A 24,278-nucleotide genomic window follows, 5' to 3' on the forward strand; every position below is an offset into this window, starting at 1 on the left:
GTTTTAGTAGATATCAAGCGTTTGTTCTTAAAGTTTCTCGTTTTTAGTCTTCAATGAGCGTTGTATGCATTATTTAAAAAGACACAATTGCTAGTGGGGGCGACCCCGGCGTAGTGGTTAGCATCCATACCTCTCACGCCAAAGTCACGAGTTCAAATCTCACCCCCGGACAAGTCACGAATGACCCAAGAGTGTTAAAGTGACTAAAAAAAAAAAAAAAAACCATTGCTAGTTTTTTTTTGTGAATGAGTGGCAATTCTAAATTCATCTACAGGGGATTCATCTTGTAAATTTGGCTACAAGCCTGTCCTTAACCAATTACTTACACTACTACACTACGCCTTTCTGAAACAGAATCCCGGTAATCAATCCCGGAAAGCTTAAAGAAAAGTTCAAATCACTTAAAAATCAACATCAAGGACTTCAAAAGAAAATGCTCTGAGCCAGTTTTGCATTTTTTGCAAAATTAAAAAAAATTCGCTGAGTAAATTTTGCGAGACATTAGAGAGCTATCGTGCATCCATTACTGGTTTTCAAATAAATATAATTACTACATAGATCAGCAAATTTGGATGATTCATGACATGTTTTCTGGGATTGTCTTTAAAGCCTGTACAAATTTTATATCAATCTATGCCGTAGATATTTTATGGAAATTAATTAAAATTGCTATCGAACTATTCTCAATCTGTTGATTGAAATACTGTATCAAACTCATTGTGATGGTCATCTGATGGTCATGGATGAATATAATAATGAATTTTGCTGTCAAAATGCATTGAACTTGATCTTCCGAAGCCTTGACGAATTTGTTCTCGAAGTACCACTACCAGTACCAGTACTTCAGACTCGATCCCAACATGATTTAGGTCCATTTTCGGAATTGTGTAAATTCTTCAAGGATATACTCTGGATCCTCGCTGAAGTCCCCAAAATTTGTCCATAGAGTCCTTCGGTTTCTTCCTGTATTTAATGAATATTACTTGACTTTCATCCGAATGTTTCAGATCTATTTTTTGGGTTACTAAAAATGGAAACGTTTGATGCCTAAAACGGAACATCGCTGCATTGGCAAAATGAGCGAAGTTAGGTGAATTGCACGGCAGACTTGGGTAGTGAACTGAAGCTTCACCAGTCAGTTTTCATCTAGGTTCACTTAAATGTGTGATTTTTCCCTAAATCCGATGATTATTCGCCACGCCAACTCAAGAACAACATGTGAAAATGGCATAGAAGCTTTTTGTAAACAAACCTTCTTATGCCCTTCTTATGGAAAACTTTCCCTTTCCCGATGATGTTGTTGCTTTGCGTGGGCCTCGGTTGGCGATAAAAGGGCCTACAAGGCCTACACATGAGGCTCTTAAACTGACAAAATGATCAGATTTTAGACTCTCTGATTTCTATGAAACTTTGCATAACTGTTCGCTGTGGGCAATCATATGAATTTGTGCTTGAATTTAGTCATTTGGACTTACGCCTCATATCATTTTGAAATATGAGGCGTAAGTCCAAATGACTAAATTCAAGCACAAATTCATATGATTGCCCACAGCGAACAGTTATGCAAAGTTTCTTAGAAATCGTATTCGATATTTTTTCAATTAATCACAGCACCAGAAAATTGTCGGCTGAGACAAACTTGTAGGATAAAAGCGAAGACAACATATCTGAAAAACTGGCAACTCTTCCATTTTCTCATACGACCGCTATGAGACCGACATAATCGCATCATCTGCCGCGCAAAGGTAAATGTTTCAAACGATTTTGATAGCAAAGATTACAACCTTAGAAGAAAGGTTTGTGTATTTGCTCATTTTTCTATGCAGTGCTTTCACCCTCGCTCGAGCGCAATGCTACCAACAATCAATACGAAACTAACGATTTTAAATTGGCTCACTACTTGACTAGGCAGCTACTCCGGTAAAACGAGGTTATTTCGCAATTCCTGTTAGTTCCAGTCTATGTCGTGCACATTTTGAATGGGTTTATATGGAAGAGAAACAAAATTTGAATGACTGCCCATAGCGAACAATTATGCAAAATTTCATAGAAATCAGTATGGTTCAACCATAGAGATAACTCTAAGACTAGAAGGTCCCTAAGAAACGTGCTCAACTTTTTGGCTCAGCTCTGGTACTATCTTCGGTCCCAAGCTAATCGAATCACCCCTCGAAACATAGGAAAATCCAATAACCCCTCATTTTATCTGTCAAACTTTCATAGCGAATCAAAACAAACATAGTGTGGTACTAGAATTTTGACTGTAATGGGTAACGTTAATCGATTTGCTTGGGACCAATAGGCCAGTCAAGTAGTGAGCCAATTTAAAATCGTTAGTTTCGTATTGATTGTTGGTTCAACTGTCTTCGATAACTCTACAAAGTCGAAGGACTAGATATAAAATTACATTTGAGGGGTTAGGAAGGAAGTGATGCAGTTTTCGACACTTGAGTAGACTTTTATTAATTCCATCCATCCATCCATCCATCCATTTGTTAAACTATTATAAATTTCTTATGCAGTGTCGATTGTTTTCGTACCTAAGGGGCTCGCGAGGAGTTCTTCTAGGTGACTTTTTGTATGTTTCTGCTTGTTTTCCTTACAAGTAAATAATTTCTCTCTTTCTGTCTCTTACCCCACGCTTGGTCTGTTGTTCATCATGTTGTTATCTGTTGCTTCTTCCTGTAGGTCACGAATCCGAACTTGTAGTAATACCAACCGGTGGCAACTATCGATTTTAAATTGGCTCACTACTTGACTATCCTATTGATCTCAAGCAATTCGATTAACGTACCCCATTGTAGTCAAAATTCTAGCACTACACTATGTTTGTTTTGATTCGCTATGAAAGTTTGACAGATAAAATGTGGGGTTCGTTGATTTTCCTATATTTCGAGGGGTGCATCGATTAGCTTGGGACCGAAGAGAGCACCAGAGCTGAGCCAAACAGTTGAGCACGTTTCTTCTTGACCCTCTGGTCTTAGAGTTACCTCTATGGTAATACTTCTTGTCATTAGCTTCGGTTTCCCTTGATTATTCTTCTTCTTTGTCCCCTGAGGCCTCAGTGATCGCCACGTCCATATTCATTACCTCAAAACCGCGTATGAACTTCTAGCTCTTTGTTCCTCATACTGTTATTTTACCATCACACTTGGGGCAGGAATTCATTTGGTGCCTTTCCGACATGCACAAGAAGCATTTGTTTTTATCCCCGTCGTAAATAGACATTCCTTTTCCGATTTAGGAAATTAAGGTATGTATCCACATAAATCCGGGCACCTAAAAATCACTGTAACTTTTGAAATATTGCATTACATTCCATGTTTAGTGTTCAAGATGGCGATGAATGAAAAACACGTGCGCGAGCAGATTTTGTATGGACGTAATGCAAATCCTGACTTGTCAATACGGGAACTTGCAAAAAATTAATTTACCTAATTCCACTATTCAAGGTGTGCTCAAATCATTTTCGGAACGTTTGATGGTCGAGAGGAAACCGAGAAGTGATAAAAATAATGGACGTGATCCTGTCATGGATCGAAAGGTGAAGAGGATATTGTAGGAAAACCCGAAACTCTCTGTTCGAACGGTGGCTCGTAAAATAGGAATTTGTGTTTTACTTAAGTTTTGATGGGTCTGGATTGTTGTGGATACAATCTTAATCTTCTCCTTTTTCATGTCCATGTATACAGCTTGAACCTGTATATATGTCTATGCGCAACTTCAGAGGGAATTTCTCCCGGATGACAAACTTACAAGCAGCGTACAAGGCAGAAAGTGCCACTTATTCAGCTTGTTGGTTACTTGGAAACTTTCCCGTATTTCTCCAGCACCAACGCTGGATCTCAGTCAGGAAATTCCGGTGACAAATCGTGCACTCGCACATATTGGACATAGTTCCCTGTAGGTGACATCCGTAGCTCCATTGCACTGTGGTCCAGGATGGGAATTTAGCAAGACAAACGTCTACTGATTTTATTTTTTATTTTGGACGTTTGATGTCTCCGGTGAAGTGTTTTTTTTTTCATAAAAATTTCCTTCTTTGGACCACTTTTAAAATAAAATGGTCCCCAAATCAATTGATATAAAAAAAACTAGCTTTCTTGTTTTTGAAAATAGAGAAAAATGCAGTATTTGACGAATGCTTTTAATAGATCTTCGATTTTAGAAAATTAGATTAGAGACTTCGGAATTCGGAATTTTTGGATATTTTGAATTTTACCATTTTGATGTCCATAAATCATGATTTTTTTCTATGGTTTTTATTTGATAGGCTCAGTGTCTCTTAGAGCTTAACGGAGCCGAGGGACTATTATTTTTTAATTTTATTTTAGCTTTTATTGAGTTCGTGATTTTGTTTCTCCAGTTGCTTTTTATTCTGCATCCCTTCGTATGCCAACGGATCCACTCAATGTTTCTGCCATTGCTGGTAGTAAGAACTGTATCAGCAATATGTTGTAGGCAGATTTTTCTTTCCAAATCCATAGCAAATATTTTAAGATAAAGAAAGGTCATGTTCTTCTTAAGAAGTTACCCAAGTAACAATTTAAACAGTAAGAACAGAAGCTGATTATTTGTTGATTTAATGTGTACACAGCTGAATATATGGTTGATTAGTAGTTCATAAAGCGAATTGTATCCCCATAATTCAACCTCAATATGTTAGCTGAACTAAAGACTGAACAAAACTTAGTTAAGCTTAACTTTACTCAACAAATCTGCAATGCACTACACATATTTTGATAGCCTGATAGGAGAATATGAATCTATTGCACAATATTAGCTGCGCCGGTGGTGTAGTGGTAAGCGTGATTACCTCTCTCCCCAGCAGGGGAGGGGTTTTGTTACTTATCGAAAAATATTAGACCCGTGTTTTTATTTTATTTTGTCATTAAGGTGACTATTTCCATGTTAGGGTGGTCCAAAAAATCGTTTTTTTTAAAGGTGACTTTTTTAAAATAGTTCATAGCTTTTTCATAGGAGTATTGAGCGAAAACCCAAAACTTGATACCTTCAAAAAACATAACTTAAAAACGAAAAAAAAAAACACATCGCTGATTTTTTTATATGTTGTGTAAAAAAGCCTAAATTTTCAAGGAAAAATATAAACACATATTGCGCCCTCTGTCTACAAACCACGAAAACAATAAAAAGAAAAATCAAATGCAATAAATGTTTTTCAATACAATACAAAATCCAATTTTTTATCGTTTTATTTTTTATTTCTTTTAATTTGATACATTGATCTTTCAAATTGGCCCAGTGGTTCGAAAGTTATGATTTTTTTAAAAAGGTCATTTAAAAAATAGATTTTATTGACCACCCTACCATGAAAATGGTCACCCTAATGACATTATTAAAAATACGGACCTATTATTTTGCGATAAGGCAATTCTGTCAAATATGTCTCTGCTGAAGTGCTGAGTTTGAGGATGGCATTAATTTTTGTCCAAGACAGCAGCTCTTTATATGGACAAGTTCTCAAAATATAGCTTATACAGGATGCTAACATGCAAACTAGGGCTGATCTGTTGGAGAAATCTGAACAAATATGTTTACCATCCAAAAGAACTTGGTCACCTGAACAACTTTACAGAAGACAGCAGCTACTTAGATAACCTGGATCTAGTGATATATCATAGACAGCAAGTGCACATGTACACTTGCGCCTCGTAGTGGATGAATTATGAACTTATCTGCCCTTCAACGTAAAGGGCTTTATCCCCTGAACAATCAAAGCATAATGTTGTTGGACAAATCAAATAAATCCTTTAAAAGGACTGTCTTATTCCAAATGGTATGAATAAATGAGGCTTGAGGTGTCTAATACTCCCCTATCAAATGTTAATTCTTAGTGGAAACGCTTGAACCTCCGTAGGAATCGCTTCTAGTAAAGCCAACATTTATTCCAGAAGTTTCAGCCAATTGTTCTCAGTAAGTTTCCCTGAATTGCTTTTTAACCCGCATCTAATTTCAATTCTTTGCCGAAAACACTCGCAACATGATCGCCTCTGCTACCCACCCATAATAATCAAAACTCGTCCGATTTGCCGTGCCGGTCGCTCACCCATACACGACACGTGCTCAGCCACTCTTTTCGTTCGCTCGCTCTCCGGTGGCACCCATCGAATCAGCCTAACAAGGAAAAAACAAGGATTCAAGTGAAATAATGTGCTTTTCCCCCAAAACAATAAACGCTGAGTTCCCGGACCACATGTGCTCCACTGCCTCACCAGAGAGACAGCTCTCTTATTGTTGGTAGGTCGGTAGGTAGCAATGTTGACAAGACTCCGCCGCGATGAGTGACCTGCTGGCTGAGAGAGAGAGAGAGAGGGAGCACGTTCTCTCGAAACTCTCGAACACATCGTTGCTACCCACCACCTAGCACGGTGAGACCTATTCTCGACCACGACGACTGACTTGTGTGAAATGGATCTCGGTCAGGAATTGTGTACCGAAGAGTGACAGCTCCGTTTTTAGCCCAGTTTTTCCCAGTTACCGAGTTAAATCGAGTGGAGTTTCCCGTTCTTATTTCGCGTTGTTTTGGTAGTGTTTCCCTAGGACAAAGTGTTGAAACTTGCAGTTGATGTAGTGTGCTAATAGTTTATCTAGTTAGTTGACAATTCCATTACCGTACGGAGATTCCCCAGAGGAAAGTTGAAAATTTGTACAAGTTAGTGCTCCTACCTGGCCCTTTCTCTGTGTGTGCTGGAAAAAACAGCGAAGAAAATTCCCACCCTCTGCCTATCGCGTGTCACCCCGTGTTCTCTCGCCGCTTCGGCTCTTGTGGGGAGGAAAATTCATCGTCACCCGACGCCTCCTTCATCCAGTGGTGGTCGCTCGTCACAGTGTATGTGTGTGTGGCTCGTGACTCCGGAGTGGTAGTGGTGCCGAGTGCTACCCAGAGTGCGTGTTGTATTGTACATAGTTTGAAATATTTCATCACCCGTGAGAGTCGAACGACGACGACGACGACGTCAATATTATCCTTGGACTACACGGGACGTGTGGAGGCGCAGTGGTGAAGCAAGGAGAACCAGAGCAGTAGGAGAGTGTCGCGTGTTTTCGTTGTTGTTGTTGTTATTGGGAGGCCAGCTTCGGAGAAGATTCTCCACGGTGTTTTCGGAAGTGTATAGGCATCAAAATCTGATTGTCTGTTTTTCGGGTGAGTAGCACATATAGGTAGTCATTGATGATCAGCGATATTTTCAGATTTACCTAAATTACTGTTAGCTCTAGTTATATAGAGTTAATTTCGCTGTTCCGTTGAAGACAATCGAGGGTGCGAGCGTGGAAAAGGCTAGGCGAAATTATGGAAAGAAGCGCCTAACACAATATACAGAAAAAGGGTGCCTATAATAAATCATCGGTGTTGGTACACTAGAGATACGCTTTGGCGGTGTTTCTATATTTTCCCAGATGCGTTGCGATAGGTTCGAGTACGAAGAATGTGTCTGAAAGTGATTTGCTTACAACGACCGGAGTGTTCGTGCCAGTGAGTGAATATTTAAATGTAAATGGTTTGGAAAAGGAGGTTGGAGATATTCTAATTTTCATTTACCATAAGCATTGAGTGATCATTTAATTGAGAGATTTGAATTTGGTTACAAACATAGGGTAAGTGTTCTAGTTTATTTATTTATTATTCTCTTCATCGGACTTTTGTTGTCTAAATGAAGATTGATGGGGAAAAGCCTATTTGGCAAATATTTGCGCAAATAAGCGGTAAAACCCCATATCTTTTCAAAATACAAGGAACAATATAAAAAGGACAGAAAAACACATCAAGTTGATCGGGAACAAAAAAGGAAACAGGTAGCAAAATTCATCAGATGTACATTAATGGACAGCTACTCACCATCTTGCAACAATTTGCTGATTGAAAGCAGTTGCATGTGTCGAACCGTATTGTCACCGATCCAGCAGACTACGTTGAATCCGTTGACGAAATGTTACCACTGTGCAGTTGAAATCGAAAAAAAAACATAGAATTCATTGAAACGGGCAGACATGAACCGTATTGGATCATGTAATCCGTAATTAGCTGCACGGGGTCCGAGATGCAGGAAACTTCTCGATCGTAGAACTCGTTCAGGTGCATAGATTTCGAATTCAGCCAAAATCCCGGGAGAGTCGATTTCGCTTATCAGCACTTTTGCTGCAAAAACTGCCTGGTTAATCTTCCGCCTACGTTCAAGAGTTTCAAAACCCAGTAGTTGGCAACGATCTTCGTAGGGTGGAAGGTTCGTAGGATCGTACCAAGGAAGGTGGCGAAGAGCGTGACGAACGAATTTCCTCTTAACAGACTCGATCCTCGCTATCCAAACTGTTTCATACGAACACCATACTACTACACCAAATTCCAAGATCGATCGCACTAGAGAACAATATAGAGCTGTCAGGCAGGTAGGATCCCGAAACTCATCAGAGATCTTAAAGATGAATCCGAGTTGCCTGTTAGCTTTGGCTATGATATCCGTGTAATGTAACTTAAATGTCAACGCAGAATCAAGTGTAATTCCTAGATCACGAACGTTGTCCACACGCTGCAGAGGTTGGTTATCGATCGTATAATTGAATGCAATAGGTTTTAGCTTGCGATGGAAAGTGATGATATTGCATTTTTGAACACTCAACGTGAGAAAATTCCTAGAGCACCACTCTTCGAAATTATCGATCAGGTGCTGCAACCGCAGGCAGTCAGTGAAGAATCGCACAACCACGTATATCTTGACATCGTCTGCGTAGAATTACCAGCAGCCAGTTGGAAGTATCAAACCGATTTCGTTAATGAATATGGCGAATAGCAGCGGTCCCAAATTGCTGCCTTGAGGAACGCCTGAGTTGTTTGAAAAATAATCCGATTGATCAGACCCGATTTTCACACAAAGCTCTCGATTGGTAAGATACGATTCAAACCAACGAGTGAGTCCATGAGAAAAACCAAGCTTCTCGAGTTTGGCAATTAGAATGGCATGATCAACCCGGTCGAAAGCAGCCTTGAGATCCGTGTATACGACGTCCACCGGTGCCCCTGCCTCCATATTCCGTAGGCATAGGGAAATGAAAGGAGCGAGGTTTGTTGAGACCGAACGTTTGGGGTGGAAACCATGTTGGTCAGGAGAAATGTAGTTTCTACAGCTGGCAAATAAAGCGTCGTTGATGATTATCTCGGATACTTTCGAGCAGGCACAAAGTGAAGTAATTCCTCGGAAATTCTCCACATTTTGTTTGTCTCCTTTCTTGAAAATCGGGAACATGAACGAAGATTTTCAACGAGAGGGAAATATACCTCGTTGTAACGAAATATTGAACAGCTTTGAAAGCGGAGAGGAAAGCTCTGTTGAGCATCTTTTGAGTATGGACGATGGAATGCCGTCAGGCCCAACAGCGTTCGAGAATTTCAGCTTCTGGATGGCAGAGTCAACGAGGTCCAATGTGACCGTGAAAATATCAAAGCTAAACGCGTCACTGGGAGTATCTCTGATCCCTTCAGCAACTTGGCTTAACGATGCCGTTGAATCGTTGAAAACACTCTTGAAATGCTCAGCCAGGAGGTTACATTTCTCTAAAGAAGTGTTGGCTCTTTTATCGCTTAGATGAATCTCAACCGGTAGCCCATCCTCTTTCCTTTTTGTCTTCACAAACGTCCAGAATAGCTTAGGATTACGCCGGAGATTGGTCTGCATACGTCTTGAGTACTTCTTGTGTAGAAAACGGTTGTACATTCGGTAGCAATTACTTGCCAACGAAAATAATCGCTTGGTGAATGGATTATGAGACTGGCTGTATTTTCGAAGAGCCTTCGATCTCACACGCTTCAGGTGTTGTAATCGAGCATTGGACCATGCAGCTTTTGGAGCAGGTCTCCTCAGAGGCACACAATCCATTATTAATCGGCTAACAACTTCGTCGAAATAGTTAACGACTTCATCAATGGATGAACACAAGTCAAGCGACTGCCAATCTACCTGAGCCAGTGAGTGATTCAACGTGACGTAGTCAGTTCTACGAAAGTCCAGGCTTTGTACATCAACGATGTTTTCATAGAGAACAGGAACTGATCGATTGATGAATGCTTCCAACGCTGGATGATCGGCGTCTAGATGTAAATATCAGAGGCTCGGATGCCTCAGTTTTTGCTCCAGTTTTTTACCCTTCGGCCTAAATCAAATTTTAAATAATTTGGTAAATACTGAATAAACGGAAATTTAGCATAGGGCCACTGAGGTCAAAAACTAGAACACTTTACACTAAGTACTAATGCTACCTACGCCAGGAAAATAAAAAGAAATGCGATCGCCTAACAAAATGGAGTGCCAAAACAACCAAAAAAATGTTGTCAACATGCAAATTAGCACGAAAATTTCATGTTTCAAACATGACAATCCATCGGATTAAAACAAAATACAACGCAATCTATTGGAAACGTCATCGTGCTCCAAAATATACACAGCAACAACTCGAAAAATACCAAACTGTTGCCGTGCACTTCGTCGTGAACCTTTTGCGAATGGAAAATGCATCATTTTGGAACTGAGCAAAAAATACCATTTGTACCGAAAAAGGACAATCCATCAAACGTGCCTCAGGTTCGTCTTATCGAGAGTACTCAAGGCTACGATGTACGACAACGGCTGGGAAGCTCAAATTGAGCAAAAATTGGTTGATCGAATCAAGCAAAATTTAAAAGAAATCGTCAAAGACACCGTCCAAACCCTGATTCAACAATTTCGGTGCACACTGTGAAAAATCGACGATAATGGTCCATTGAGTGTACTGTAAATGCATTTTTCAACAGTTTATAAATAGAATAAAATACCCTGAAGAAGATTTTAAATTTAAATTGTTTGATTTCAAATGGCATGCTTGTGATTTTTTCCCAGGACTTATGTTACAAATGTTATTAGAGCTATTTCAAATACTTCAAGAAGATCTACAACTTCAGGGATGTTACAAGATTTTTAAGAACTACCCTAAATATTCAGAGAAGTTCTGATGAAAGTCCAGAACTTTGGGGAAGTTAGTTGGGTAAGTTCCGAAAGCTTCAGGGTAGTTTCATTACATTAAATAACAGAACTTAGATGATGATCAGCGAACTTCATGACAGTTCCATTAACTGCCAGAACATTGTATACACTTAACAAGAACACTGAGAATCTCCTGGAATCTTCATGTACTTAGGAATACTTAGAAAAAGGTAAGCAAGCTTCGGGAAAGTTCAAAGAACTTCAGAGCAGTTCAATGGACATCCGAAAAAAGTGATACCTTTAGGGAAGCTCCGAAAACTTCTGGAAAATTTAGATAACTTCAGGGCCGCTTGACTAACTTTAAAAAATCGCAGGAACTTTACAGGTGTTCCAAGAACAAAGTCCCAAAAACTTCAAAAAAGTTGGAAGTTCCATAATTGTTAGGAAAATTGCAAGAACTTAAATGATGTTCCGAGAACTTCAGTTAGGTTGTTTGCAGTCTGTCTGTCCGAGATTGTTGAGATTGTCGCGAGTGTTAGTGTTTCGGTTTAAATGTTATGAATGCCAGGAAAGGAGCAAACACTGCCCACCACGGACTGGACGAAGTACCGCTACTCACCGCCAGATGCCGCTGACATTAGGATTGGGAGGTCATTTGTAGGTGGTGTAAAGGGGGCCATGCTGGGGTGAAATTGCGCTGAAAGAAAAACTCGCTCAACGATTAAAAAGCGCAAGGAAATCACCCACCATCGTTGCTAGCCAATTTTGCCTGGTGAAATTCAACAGTGGTAGTCGTAGACCAAGCTAGACTAATCCAAAACCAAATAAAAGCTTTAGTGAAAGATCAAAAAGTTAAAGAAGGTGATAAGTCTGCACGAGACTTGAGACTTGAAACTTGAGCAGTAATGGAGGAGGAGCCAACCTGCTAAAATCTCTAGGACCCCGTAGTTTACCGCTAGAATCTATCTGCGTCGTGGGTAGACTCCGTAGTGTCCGTCGTTTTGACAGACGGTTGTAGTCAACCCCGAACGCAATCAGCTCCGAAACCCACAGTGACTGTTTGAACAGCATACGGCGTGGGCAGACCCCGTAGTGTCCGACGGTTTCGACCTACAGTTCGCCAAAGGCTTAGCAACGTTGCAAAACCCGGAAGAGAGGAGAGTGAAGTGGAAGAGGTGTATCGACTGGGCAACCCACAATTCCATAGAAGTTTAGGGAAGTTTGGAGATTTTAATGGAAGTTTCCTTTTGAAGGTCATAAGTTTAGAAAATTTCCGGAAAACTGTCGAATCTCCAGGATAGATCAAATAGTTCAATTTACTTCAGGAAAATTGTGGGAACTTTTGAAAAGTTTTGTAAAATTCAGGGAAGCCTAGAGAACTTTATTGACGCTCAGAGATCTTTTGGGTGGTTCCATAAATTTCAGTGAAGCATCGAAAACTTCAGAAAAGTACTTTCGGGGAAGTTTTAAAATCTTGAAGAATTAGTAATATTTACTGGGAATTCTAGTTTTGTAGATAAAGTGATGATGAAACTTGCGTCTTAAGAAGCTTCAAAGAATGAAGATGAGAAATTTGAAATAAATTTATTCAGGGTTCACAATATTTCGTGTGCTGCTTGCGTACTAGACACTGTGGAAGTGTACAAGTAATGGACGACATATGCATATCTGTCAAAAGATATGCAATTGTGAAATAATGGAGGAAATAAAAAGAAAATTATTCAATCCACTTCATAAGCTCTTCGTAGGGCATTCCGTTAAAAGGATTTCAAATAATTAGAAACCCAAGAGTAGTCGCATCAAATCACCGGAAAAAATGAGTGGTATTTTTGCAAGCGAATAAAAACGAAAATTTCACTCTAATTGATCCTGGTTTTGATTGTATTTCAAGATCAAATCTTCCTCTGATAAAGCAAAAATATCCAAGGAAATTTTTGAGCAAAAATCATTTGTCAATAGTGTGTTTTTAGCGCGGGCACTCAATGCACCAGTGCGACTGCTGGGAGGTTAAGATCGTGCTCCGTGCTTAAGATCCACTTAGTGCTCCGATAAGCCTTTACTGGTGCTGCTCTGAGTCCTAATATTTGGTAAAGATGAATAATTCCTTTAAATTATATCCAAATAATAACAATGTGATCATATCATTAAAAAGATTCATATATCTACACGGTAAAAAGTTGTCACATCTAATCCAAATGCTTTTGCACTTGACTCAGTCTGTCATGCGACATTACGAATCGAAGTGATTTATCATTGATTTCAAGTGATTTGCGTTTTGAAACAAAGTGATTTGTCATTGAAAAATATGTACTGATTATCATTTAAATTGGCACCACTGTTTTCATCCATTGAATTTTATTGGTTTTGCTTTTGGAAGCAAATGTCAAAACGCACAAGCTAAACATTACTCGCGAAGATGGCAAGTCAACAACAAATTAATTGCGTAAGACCAAGAAAGCGATAATTCTCCATTTCCACCCGAAATAATGAGCGCGAGTATTATGAAATTGTTACTGTATTCAATAATAGTGTATTATTCAGTTAAGTTCTGTTACAAAACATTGTCAAATTTATCAAATAGATTGCTCAATGTTACTTCTACGACAAGCCTTGTAATGTTGTTCAATATCACTTTGACACATGTGATCTGGGTAAGTAATATGATATATGGCCATATTCTGAATAACATATAACAAGGCTTGCAGTATGAACAAGGCAATATATATTATTTAAATCCATATTCAGCAAAAATGATAATGATCCAAGGATAAATTAGTTAAATTTAAAGTGATAGATTTTTTTTTCTTTGGTTTGTTTTTTCCGTCGATCTTGTTTTCCGTGCTGAGCACTAATGCTACCGACGTGCCAGGAAGGCAGCTCCCACACCTGGACCCTACCTATCGACCCATCAACTCATGAACCAGGGACCAACGGCTTTACTTCCCATCCGAAGGAAGGCGTGATCAGAGATGTTATGCCTCAGAACATCTGAGATTGAACCCAGGCCTGCTGGGGTGAGAGGTAATCACGCCTACCACTACACCACCGGCGCCGTTAAAGTGATAGATTTTTAATATCAGTATGCTTGACATTTCGAGTTCTAAGCACAGCACATCAACAACGATGTGCAATACAATCTAAAATGAAGTGATTTGCTGTTGATTTAATCGTGCTTCGATATGCTCTCTTCCAAGGGATTTTGCACATCGATTTGCAATGTTTGGCAAGTAGTGCAAATTCAACAGCAAATCACTTAACATGAACATGATGTTGTTTTACCGTGTATGTCAAATCAATTTTATGATCAATTGATAATTCATAATTGACATAGTCGTGATTGCGATCGTTTAAGAATTCAAAGAAGTAGAACATTTAGTGAATAAATTGCAGAATGAATTTTGGAATTGATTCAACATACATTTGAGTTTAAGATAAGGTAGATCGGGGCAATTTTGTAAAAAGACAAATCAAACACCGAACTTTACTTAAATTTATTAAAATTTATAGTGCTTAACGTCGACACTAATCACATACAAAAAAATCTGCTCGGTTGATTAGAACGCAGCCGAATAATAGCGGTGGGTACAACCTATTAGGGTAAAAGCTCCTATAGAAGCGTTAGGTTCCTATAGTCTCCATACACAAGTATAGCAACCTAACGCTTCAAACGTACCGTCACTATAGGAGCCTTTACCCTACCTGCTGCGCTCTTCGGGGGATTACAATATGCACCATAAATTCATAATACATCAACACGAACAACTCTCGCAGCCACAATTAATTACCCTAGTGCCAGATTCATCCGATTTGATTTGATAAAAGTCGATTTCTGGAACTGCCTTCTATCCACAAACTGCTTGCTCCATTGCCCGGCACTCACGGCCCAACCTCATGTGGTCACTCATAACGTTCGGTCTCACAGTTTTTGGACGGAGTGCTCTCTGTGTCCATACGGTTGCCTCTAAACAAGGGCCTCGTGCTTTCTGTGGTTGTGTTGGTAGCGAATACCATCGACAAAAGAAAGTATGGTACCGGAACGAAAATGCGTAGCCATCCACCGACCAACAACGTTTGTCTTACCCCTGAAAGCCTCGCAGTGAGCTGTGAAAGTCGGAAAAGAAAGTCCAAACAACTGGTGGATCTGGTGTCAATGGGAAGGAACGTCATTATGGTCCTTTTGGAAAATTGACTCGGGCGGTTTTTCGCTGTTTCTTGGGGTGGCATGTGAGAGTTTCACTTCATTAGGACCGGGGCGGGAGAGACAAAAGGCGATAATATCTGAAAACAATAGTGCGTCTCCACCTTCTATTCCGGCTCCGGTTCTGTGCGAGAGGAAAACTTTTTTCGCCTTATGCCTTTCATTTTCAGTTAAGTATATATTTATTAGGTTTTTCGTTCGTTTCGACAGCTGCTCGGCGCGCGCGATGCGATGGTGGTGGGTTTGATGATGGTCTTCTTGTTGAGGCTGTTGTTTTCCTCTGTTCGTTTGCAAAAGGTCGAAATAGGTGGGTTCAACAGTTATTTTACAGAGCGCCAGCAGCAGCAGCAAAGTTTGGCTCGCATTCTGTCTGTTTGTCTATGGGGAATCGTTTAGTTGGAAGGGTTAGGGTTAGATATACAGTCTATTTACTGGAGGCCGGACCGGGGTGGATGTCTGAAATTTGAGGGGGCAGCTGTTTCACTTGGAACTTGTTAGGGACAAGATCCGAAAGATATTGATAAGCAAAGGAGAGAGGTTCCGGAAAATCGATATGGTAAATTAAGCGATTATTCCACTGTATTAGGATAATGCGTTTTCCGGAGAATACACCTTGCGTTGAGTTTGATGCCTGGTCCGAGTTAAAGAAGTTTTGTGGAATTGTATTTTGCGGATTTTTGAAGAATTCTTAAGGAACGCTTAGGAGGACATAGCCAATTCAAGATAATTCTGAATAGAATTCCTAGGCAACGTGAATCGCCCATTTTTCGCGAATAAAGGCTCAATCTAGCAAGCAACAATCGGCGATAGACGTGTTCGTTTACAAAATCAATTAAGCCGACTCTCGAAACAATCCGGAGTTATGGATAAACAGTTTAGCGATTTTTTAGCAGGTGTTTGTAACGACAAAAATAATAAACGCGCGCCATCTGGTTGTGAATCGTCATCGTATCACATCAACGAGATCCCTCATCCGTCAACGAACCCGTCAAACCTCGATGTACGAAGGAAGAGAAAACCCGCAAACATAAACAGTGGAGTTAAACCACTTCCGATGCTTTAGATATAAAACCCTTACGTGACAGGATGAAAGGACCTTTTGACAAACTCCCAACGAGAAGTTCAACTGTGCCTCACACAACTTATAAGCAATCTCGCAGTGAAGTTATTTTAGAGATCAGTAGGAAAGTAAATTGTACTTGAAGAATAAAGTTAATGTAATTTGAATTAAATAAATGAAGTGAAGTTAATTGATATAGGTTAAACGGAACTGAACAAAAATAAATTAAATAGAAATATAGAGAACTGTTGATATTACCTGTGGACTGTTCGGAAGTGCATTTCAATTTGAAAAGAAGAAAAGTGTGCTTACTTGAGCATTATCTCTGGACGTGAATCTGAAAAGGAAAGGTGCAGCCGACTAGAATCCCGTTGCTTCCCGCTACTATCATTATTGGTCCTTCGAACCGGATGTGCATTGAACTCAGTGCATCCCCATCTATTTATCTGAAAGTCGCCATCCTTCCTGTGCTGGATTCACGTGCCTGGAGTGAATCAGTCCTGGCACCCGACGGACTCGTCAATTCACCTACATTCCTGCTTGGTTGCTGACATTCTTTTATTCAAGGCATATAATTGCCTATCGGGGCCTCCCTTAGCTCAGTCGGTAAAGGCGCAGCTCAAAGCAAGACCATGCTGGAGGTGGCTGGGTTCAATTCCCGGTCCGGTCTAGGAATTTTTCGGGTTGGAAAGTTTCTCGACTTCCCTGGGCATAGAAGTATGATTGGACTTGCCACACAATTATACCAACGCAAAAATGGTACAGGCATCGAAAGCTCTCAATTAATAACTGTGGAAGTGCTTCTAGAACACTAAGTTGAGAGCACGCAATAAGCTAATATGTGGTATGCAATAAGCTTGTAATGCGAAGAAGAAGAAGAAGATAATTGCCTATCAGAGGTAATTATCATTCCAATCTCTTTACCCTCTCGCGTGTTGTGCTACCTTGCATGTCGCTTCCAGAATCCACCATGTCTACGGAACGTTGATTTAAAGGCTTGAAGACCCGCCAAAAGAATCAGCTAGCATCATTCAGCCAAATAAAAACATTCATGGACGACTACCAGGAAGAGATCGATGCATTACAAGTTCCTGTCCGGTTGGAGCATCTAGTGTCGTTGTGGAACGATTTTAATGCGGTTCAAGCGGAAATAGGGTCGCTAGACGAGAGCGACGTCGACGATCACCTCAAGAAGCGCATGGAATTTGAGTCCTGCTATTTCAAGGTGAAGGGTTTCCTTCTCTTGGTGAATAAAACCCCTACGCCGTTGACGCCTACTTCTTCTCATTCAACTGCGCATGTCCCTGCTTCTTCTTCCCACGTAGGGTTACCCGACGTGCAATTACCGATATTCAGCGGAAACCTTGATAGTTGGATTAATTTTTAAGATATGTTCGCCTCGTTGGTACATTTATCTCATGAACTGTCTAATATTCAGAAGTTCTATTACCTCCGCTCTTCGCTCTCTGGAGAGGCCTTGGCACTCATCCAAACAATCGCCATTACGGCAAACAACTACCCAGTCGCATGGGTACTACTGGAGAACGATTACCAAAATCCAGCGCGGTTGAAGAAATCCTATGTGGACTCACTGTTCGAATTCCAATAGTTGAAACGCGAATCAGCAACGGAACTGTGGTTTCTTTAGTGAAAGGTTTGAGGCAAACGTTAAAGTATTGAAACAACTTGGCGAAATAACTGAATTATGGGACGTGATTCTCATCAGGATGCTCTATGGTGCCCTATCGTCGGAATTGGTCACTCAACTACCCAAGCTCGCTACAAACTACGCTCTATTATCTGCTCCCGTGTGAGTCAGTATTTCACTTCGTTATACTTCCTTATCCCACCGCGGATTACCCTAGATCTTCCATCAACCTCCATAAATGCTTCTTCCTGGAAAATTCCACCTGGTATTGAACTCGCTGATCCGTCGTTCCACCAACCTAGCACAATCGACATCATTCTGGGTGCGGAGATCTTTTTCGACATTTTCAAATTCGCAGGCAGAATTTATCTTGGTGATGATCAACCAACACTAATAAGCACCGTGCTTGGTTGGGTCGTATCAGGACAAAGTGAAGCTTCCCAGCCAGCGAAACCGATCGTGGCTAACTTGGCTACCTTGAGCGATCTCCACCAACTCATGGAAACAGCAGGAATTATCAAGCATTGGGAGATAATTTTAGAGTGAATTTCAAGAGTTTTCTGTAGATAATTCCTGAAGCCTTATGTGGAAAACTTTAAGAGAATACCTGACAGAATCCCTTAAAATTTCTTGAGCAACTTCGACTAGAGCTTTTAGAAACTGTGAGATGATTCTGTGCAGGGTTCCATCGAAATTATTAAGATGATTTAGGCATCGGAACATTTTCAAAAATGTATGGTCTAAACAATCTTTAATATTTTAAAATTTTCCTCGCTATTCAGGGAATGAGATTTGTATGATCTCATACTTGATTTTTTGTCGATGAAATGCAAATCAATAAGAAAAAATGAAAAAGAGGAATTGACATGATTCTGAAAACTGCCCTGATTTTTTTTAAGGAAACAGGACCCTCTGCTTCAGAGGTTTTTCAAGACACTTTCTGAGACAGAAATCCTGGATTTTATATGGGGTTACACTTCGTGAAAACCAAAAATGGAACATGTAACAAAATTATGAAAGATTTTGAACTTTAATAACTCAGCTGCCCCTAGACCAATTTCAATAATTTTATCACCAATCGATCAGAAATATTTCTACGCATCGATAATAATGCTTTCTACTGTTGATTTTCAACAAGAAACTATCGAAAAAGTGGTAAATGTCAAGCATTGTCCTAAAGCGTCGAAATAACTAACAAATCCACCAATTACGTACATGCATATGCTGCTTCCCCAACACAGTCATCAGAGAATAGTTTCTAGACGAAACAAGTCGATGTAGCATTGCTGCTCCCCCAACACTGTCATCAGAGAGTCGTTAGTAGACGAAACAAGTCGAAGTGGTATTCGCCTCCGATCTTTGGGCGAGTGCAAATAGGGAGGATGCAATTGCGTAACATTTTGCACACTCATCGCTATATTCAGAACCACACGCTCCATGCTTTCCAAACTTGTAATCTTATAATCAAACTTGGAAACAGGGGTGCAAATGATTTTGATCGATTCTCTTCATCGACTTTCTAATAACTCGACAGCAAACACATTCATTGATACGATTGTTGTTCTGAATGATAGAAGAGCATAGCAGAAATAGTGCGAAATAGGTCATCAAAATAGCAAATACATGAAGATAATGTACTTTAACCCCTCTGCTTCTAAGCCCCATAATTCAGTCAATGCAATGAAAACTAGCATCGTACCGCTTTAGATTCTTGGGTTAAACTTGCTGGTTGAAATTATGCTATTCGACATTTTCGAAGGACCACAAAAAACACGAAATTTAACTATTGTCTAGGAATGCCTAAAAGTTCAATTATTCGATTAACGATTAATCGTAAAGATTTTTCCGGCTATTCGATTAAATATTTATCGAAATTTCAAATTTCAGCGCGTAACCGATATATCTTCTTATTTCTAATCGTTTGATTTAGCGTAGTAGAGAAAATAAATAAAAGTACTAATTTATCTGAACAGGCATAGAGAAGAACCATGACGTGAAACAGGATCATAAATTCGCCTAAAAAAAGTGTTAAGCGTCTTTCTGCTAAAGACTAAGATTTACCAACTTGTTGAGAGAAGGAGTTTAACGAGAAACACTAAAATGGGGAGGAGCTTTAGCTGGGTGGACACTGATATTCTACCAGCCGTTTCTATACTACGCATACTTTAGTGTAGAAATGCACAGCAGATGAAGTGTATAACATACCCAAAATGGGTTTCTAGCTTTCCAAAAATGATCATGTCCGATTGACAAGCGATAAAGCCATAAACAGAGGAGGAACTTTAGCTGATATACCCATAGTTGCGACCTATCACAATCACGATCAAACAGCTGATAGTAGTACATTCCTATCAATGTGCTCGTCGAAGCTCTCTCCATGACCATCCATCAAGTTGGCGAAAGAAGTAAAAAGCAACTAATGAACAGCGTTGCCAGGTCATTTTCAAAAAAAAATCTGGCCGGGTAAAATATAAAATCTGGAAAAATCTGGAATGCTCCAAAAGATCCTCTTTTTAACATAATGCTATTGAAATCAAAGTGATGTGCCAATCTCCCGTAAAAATAGGTAAGTATGATCATGTGGAATTTATTAAAACTACTAGAATTGTAATGCAGTACATGGTTAAATAATTTATATAAAGCAAATAACTTGTTAGCATTTCTAAAATCATCCAAAAGTTGAAAAGTATTGACACGGTGTGCCCAAAAAGTTCAAATATCCATTACGCAGCATTTCAAAAATTGAGTTAAATGTGTGTAAGAAACAGCAGATAATATGGTTCGAATTGTTTTTTAAACTGTAACTTTTTTTAAAAAGAATTAGAAGCAAAGAATCAACCCAAGTAACATTGCAAGATTTATAGAGGTTTTATAGTCTTCGACTAGCCTTAATCATGGTCTACAGAACCCTCATAAAACCAAAATTGTTACTTGGGAAAGAAATTTGATGGGATGGATTTTTTGAACTAATAGTCGATGTAGTCCTTACTATTTGATGCAGATTCTGGTAAAAGATTTTATTAGTTCTAAATAATTCTAATATTACTCTGAGGTTGACCAGATTTACAGTTTAATTCTTGACATCATACAACACACAACACCCAGCAGACCAGTAGGCAATTTTATTTTGAAGCAAAATTCACCGGGCTGAAGTGGGAATCATAGCCCAACATCGTGGAACTCACACACAGTTTACCTAAGCTATGGGTAACTCCACTATTCGCATGACCATTACGAATAATTTTATGCCAAAGAATAATTTTATTATATTACTAAAATGAAAGTCTGATAGCTTCATTTTTGAAGTCTCGGGATCTTGCAATGCTTCTAAATTCCGGAATTTATATTTTTCCTGCTTCCCAGATCATGAATTTTTTTGCTAGTCTGAAATTACTTGGAACTTTTCACAGGATATCTTCGCCTTTTTTTAGTTCAATTTGAATCATTCTAGAATTCCATCATATTTCTTTTCTATATTCTCCTAAAATAATCTTGAAAATATCTTAACTTTCCCAGTAACATTCTAAGAGTTCTTAGCATTACCTCTTGTAATCTCTTATAAATCACTCTCCAATTCCACAACTCCCTCAAACTGGCAAGAATTGACTCAATTGTGTGTCCATTTTTCTCTATGAAATTCTTAAAATATTATTAAAATTTCCTTGGTACACTCTTCAGAATGACCGTCACTCTCTTCTCAGACTTATCCGATAATTCACTTTGAACTGCTTTGTAGGTAAGGTCAGAATTATTTTGAAATCCTTTTCAGTATTACTCAAGTACTTTGCCAAAATGGCTTTGAAAATGTCCCAGAAATTGCGCTTAAAATTTTATAAAAATTAATCTCCATAGAAACATTGGAAAGAATTCAATTGAAATTATTCTCACGATTCATATCAGCATACTCCTTAAGTTTCATTATAAGAATTTTCTATGATTTCTATTCCGGATTGTATTTCCTTTATTGACAAAATCTCCATGCAATTGTCATCAGAATTGACAAGACAATTGACACCGTCTTCAACCTGCGGTTGCACAGACTGAACATTTAACACTAGACAACGGACAACACACCACACCCATTAGACCAGTAGGGAAATTTTCAGGTTGTCAAAATTTGTACCGGCTGGAGCGGGCATCGAACCCTCACTTCGTGGCACTCACAATACGCCTAAATGATGGGTGACGCCGCACGACCCCGAAGCCCACAAAGATAGATGTAATTCTACTCAGAAGTAGCTTTTTTCAGAATTACTTTAAAATTCCAATAATGTCAAACGTTGATGGTCTTTATTAATTAAAGTAGAAAGTTTTGCTTTTTTTTATAAGAGTTTAAATCAATTGCAGTGATATTTTTAAAGCAACATGTTTAAAAAATGTGGGAAAATCTGGAACATATTTTAAAAATCTGGAAATATACATGGTCTGTCTGTGTATCTGGCAAGACGACTAAAAATCTGGAAAATCCAGATAAATTTGGAATACTGGCAACGCTGCTGGCGAATGTCGTCTTCGGTTGTGATCCATCACCGATCTGGTCATTCCCGACAATCACGACACTCATCTGTGCTCGTTTTGAAGCAGTTGCTGCTTTGCTTGCTATTGTGAACACACATTGTGATGAGTGAGCCCAACAGCTTCCGTTTAATGTTGCCTGCTTTGCTTGTAACTCACACAGTCGCACCTGCCGAGACAAACTTGGAATTCGTAGGCATTATTTTCATTTTCTTCTGTCGTTTCGCTTTTTCTCATGATCGTACTGCAGAAGTCTTCACTGTTTTCGTTGTGCTTTTCATCATCAGCAGCGAGTTTAACGTTTTGCTTGTGAGCAGCGACCATTACTGGTCATTGATGACACCTCTCACTGCGTGACAAAACGTTCTGTCAGCGAAAGTCGGTTGATGCGTAGACGAGTGTCGAGTGAGTGTCATGATATTTTGCATCACTGGATATGCCTTAATTGTTGCTTTCGTTTATACAGTAGCTGACCGAAACTCCTCCTATTTGGTGGTGTCGTTGTTAGCATCTAGTGTTTCGTTCGATGTCCAGTGCCGTATTATTTATTGAATCGCATTCGGGTACGTGGTAACAAACTGATTGTTACCTTCAGTGTGCCGCTCATTTCTGCTCACCTGTTTGTTGGTTCAATGGACCGAGTAACTCGATTTACCTCAAAATATGATCGATGGTTCAGAAATTAGAAGCTGCCTTCAGTAATACTCCGTCGCACAGCTTTGAACTGTGAATTTTTCAAATCACCGAGGAGCACGTCCAAAATGCTCTACGTAAGTTAAAAAATTTGGTATCACCTGGTCCTGATGGGATTCCTTCAACCGTACTGAAAAAAATGTTCAAGTGCTCTGCTAAAACCATTAGTAAAACTATTCAACCTCTCGTTTCAAAGGAAAACATGTCCTGCTGGATGGAAAACTTCATTCCTGTCTCCAATTCACAAAAAGGGTGACAAATGTAATGTTGCCAACTACTGCGTTGAGTGCCTGCTCTAAACTTTTTGAGATTATCGTTAAATATATTCTCTTTGAGGCTAGGAAGAACTACATATCATGTTCTCAGCATGGATTCTTCCCGAAACGATCCGTCACTACAAATCTCACACAGTTTACTTCACCCTGCATACGCTCCATGGACGCTGGTACACAAGTAGACATGAGTACACAGATTTCAAAGCTGCATTCGACCGAGTGAACCATGATATCCTAATTGGAAAACTTGAGAAACTTGGACTTTCCTCCGACCTAGTAAACTGGTTTAGATCGTACCTGACTGGAAGGTCTGTGAAAGTAAGGATCGGCTCTTCATATACAGATGAATTTTTCATTCCTTCCGGCGTACCGCAAGGAAGTAATCTAGGCCCGCTTCTCTTCTCGTTATTCATAAATGATGTTTCATTTGTTCTGCCACGCGGACAGCGAATATTCTATGCATATAAAGTTAAGATATGTATGGTAATCACTTGTATTGAAGACTGCTTGAAGCTGCAACGGTTATTGGATTTGTTTGAGGACTGGAGCAAGCGCAATATTCTTGATTTGTGTATAGCCAAATGCAACACGATCTCATTTAGTAGAAAGCTTCAACCGTTATAGGGGAAAAGTTGGCTTCGGCAATACCTTAACCTATTATCGTCAGGGGGGTAAACAAAGTTCTAGAGCACTCAAATTTGGCCAATAGTTGCTCTGAAACACAATGTATCCACATGTCAAAATTGAGCTCTCAAGGACGTTGTTTACCCCCCTGACGATAATAGGTTAAGGTATTGGCGAAGCCAACTTTTCCCCTATTTCAAATACAAACTATCTGGGCAAACTCTCGAACGCATGGATCAGGTGAGGGATCTTGGTGTGATATTGAACCGTGAACTCACTTTCCGACCGCACTGTG

The 24,278-nt window shown here is 39.5% G+C and overlaps 1 protein-coding gene across 6 annotated transcripts in view; it reads left to right on the forward strand.

Annotated features, from left to right (window-relative positions):
- LOC135708135 (calmodulin-binding transcription activator 1-like) overlaps positions 1-24,278 on the forward strand; it is a 592,813-nt gene that overhangs the window by 1,882 nt on the left and 566,653 nt on the right. For 5 of the 6 annotated variants that reach the window (XM_065230091.1, XM_065230092.1, XM_065230094.1 and 2 more), the window contains exon 2: positions 6,551-7,165. The gene's annotated coding sequence lies outside the window, so the exon portion shown is untranslated. Of the gene's footprint in view, positions 1-6,480; positions 7,166-24,278 lie in introns of all 6 variants that reach the window. The other variant, XM_065230097.1, reaches the window with a different exon arrangement.

This window comes from Ochlerotatus camptorhynchus, unplaced genomic scaffold (genome assembly GCF_037179485.1).
Source record: "Ochlerotatus camptorhynchus isolate MF236.1 unplaced genomic scaffold, CSIRO-AGI_Acam_v1.1 ptg000328l, whole genome shotgun sequence".
NCBI classification, from domain to species: domain Eukaryota; kingdom Metazoa; phylum Arthropoda; class Insecta; order Diptera; family Culicidae; genus Ochlerotatus; species Ochlerotatus camptorhynchus.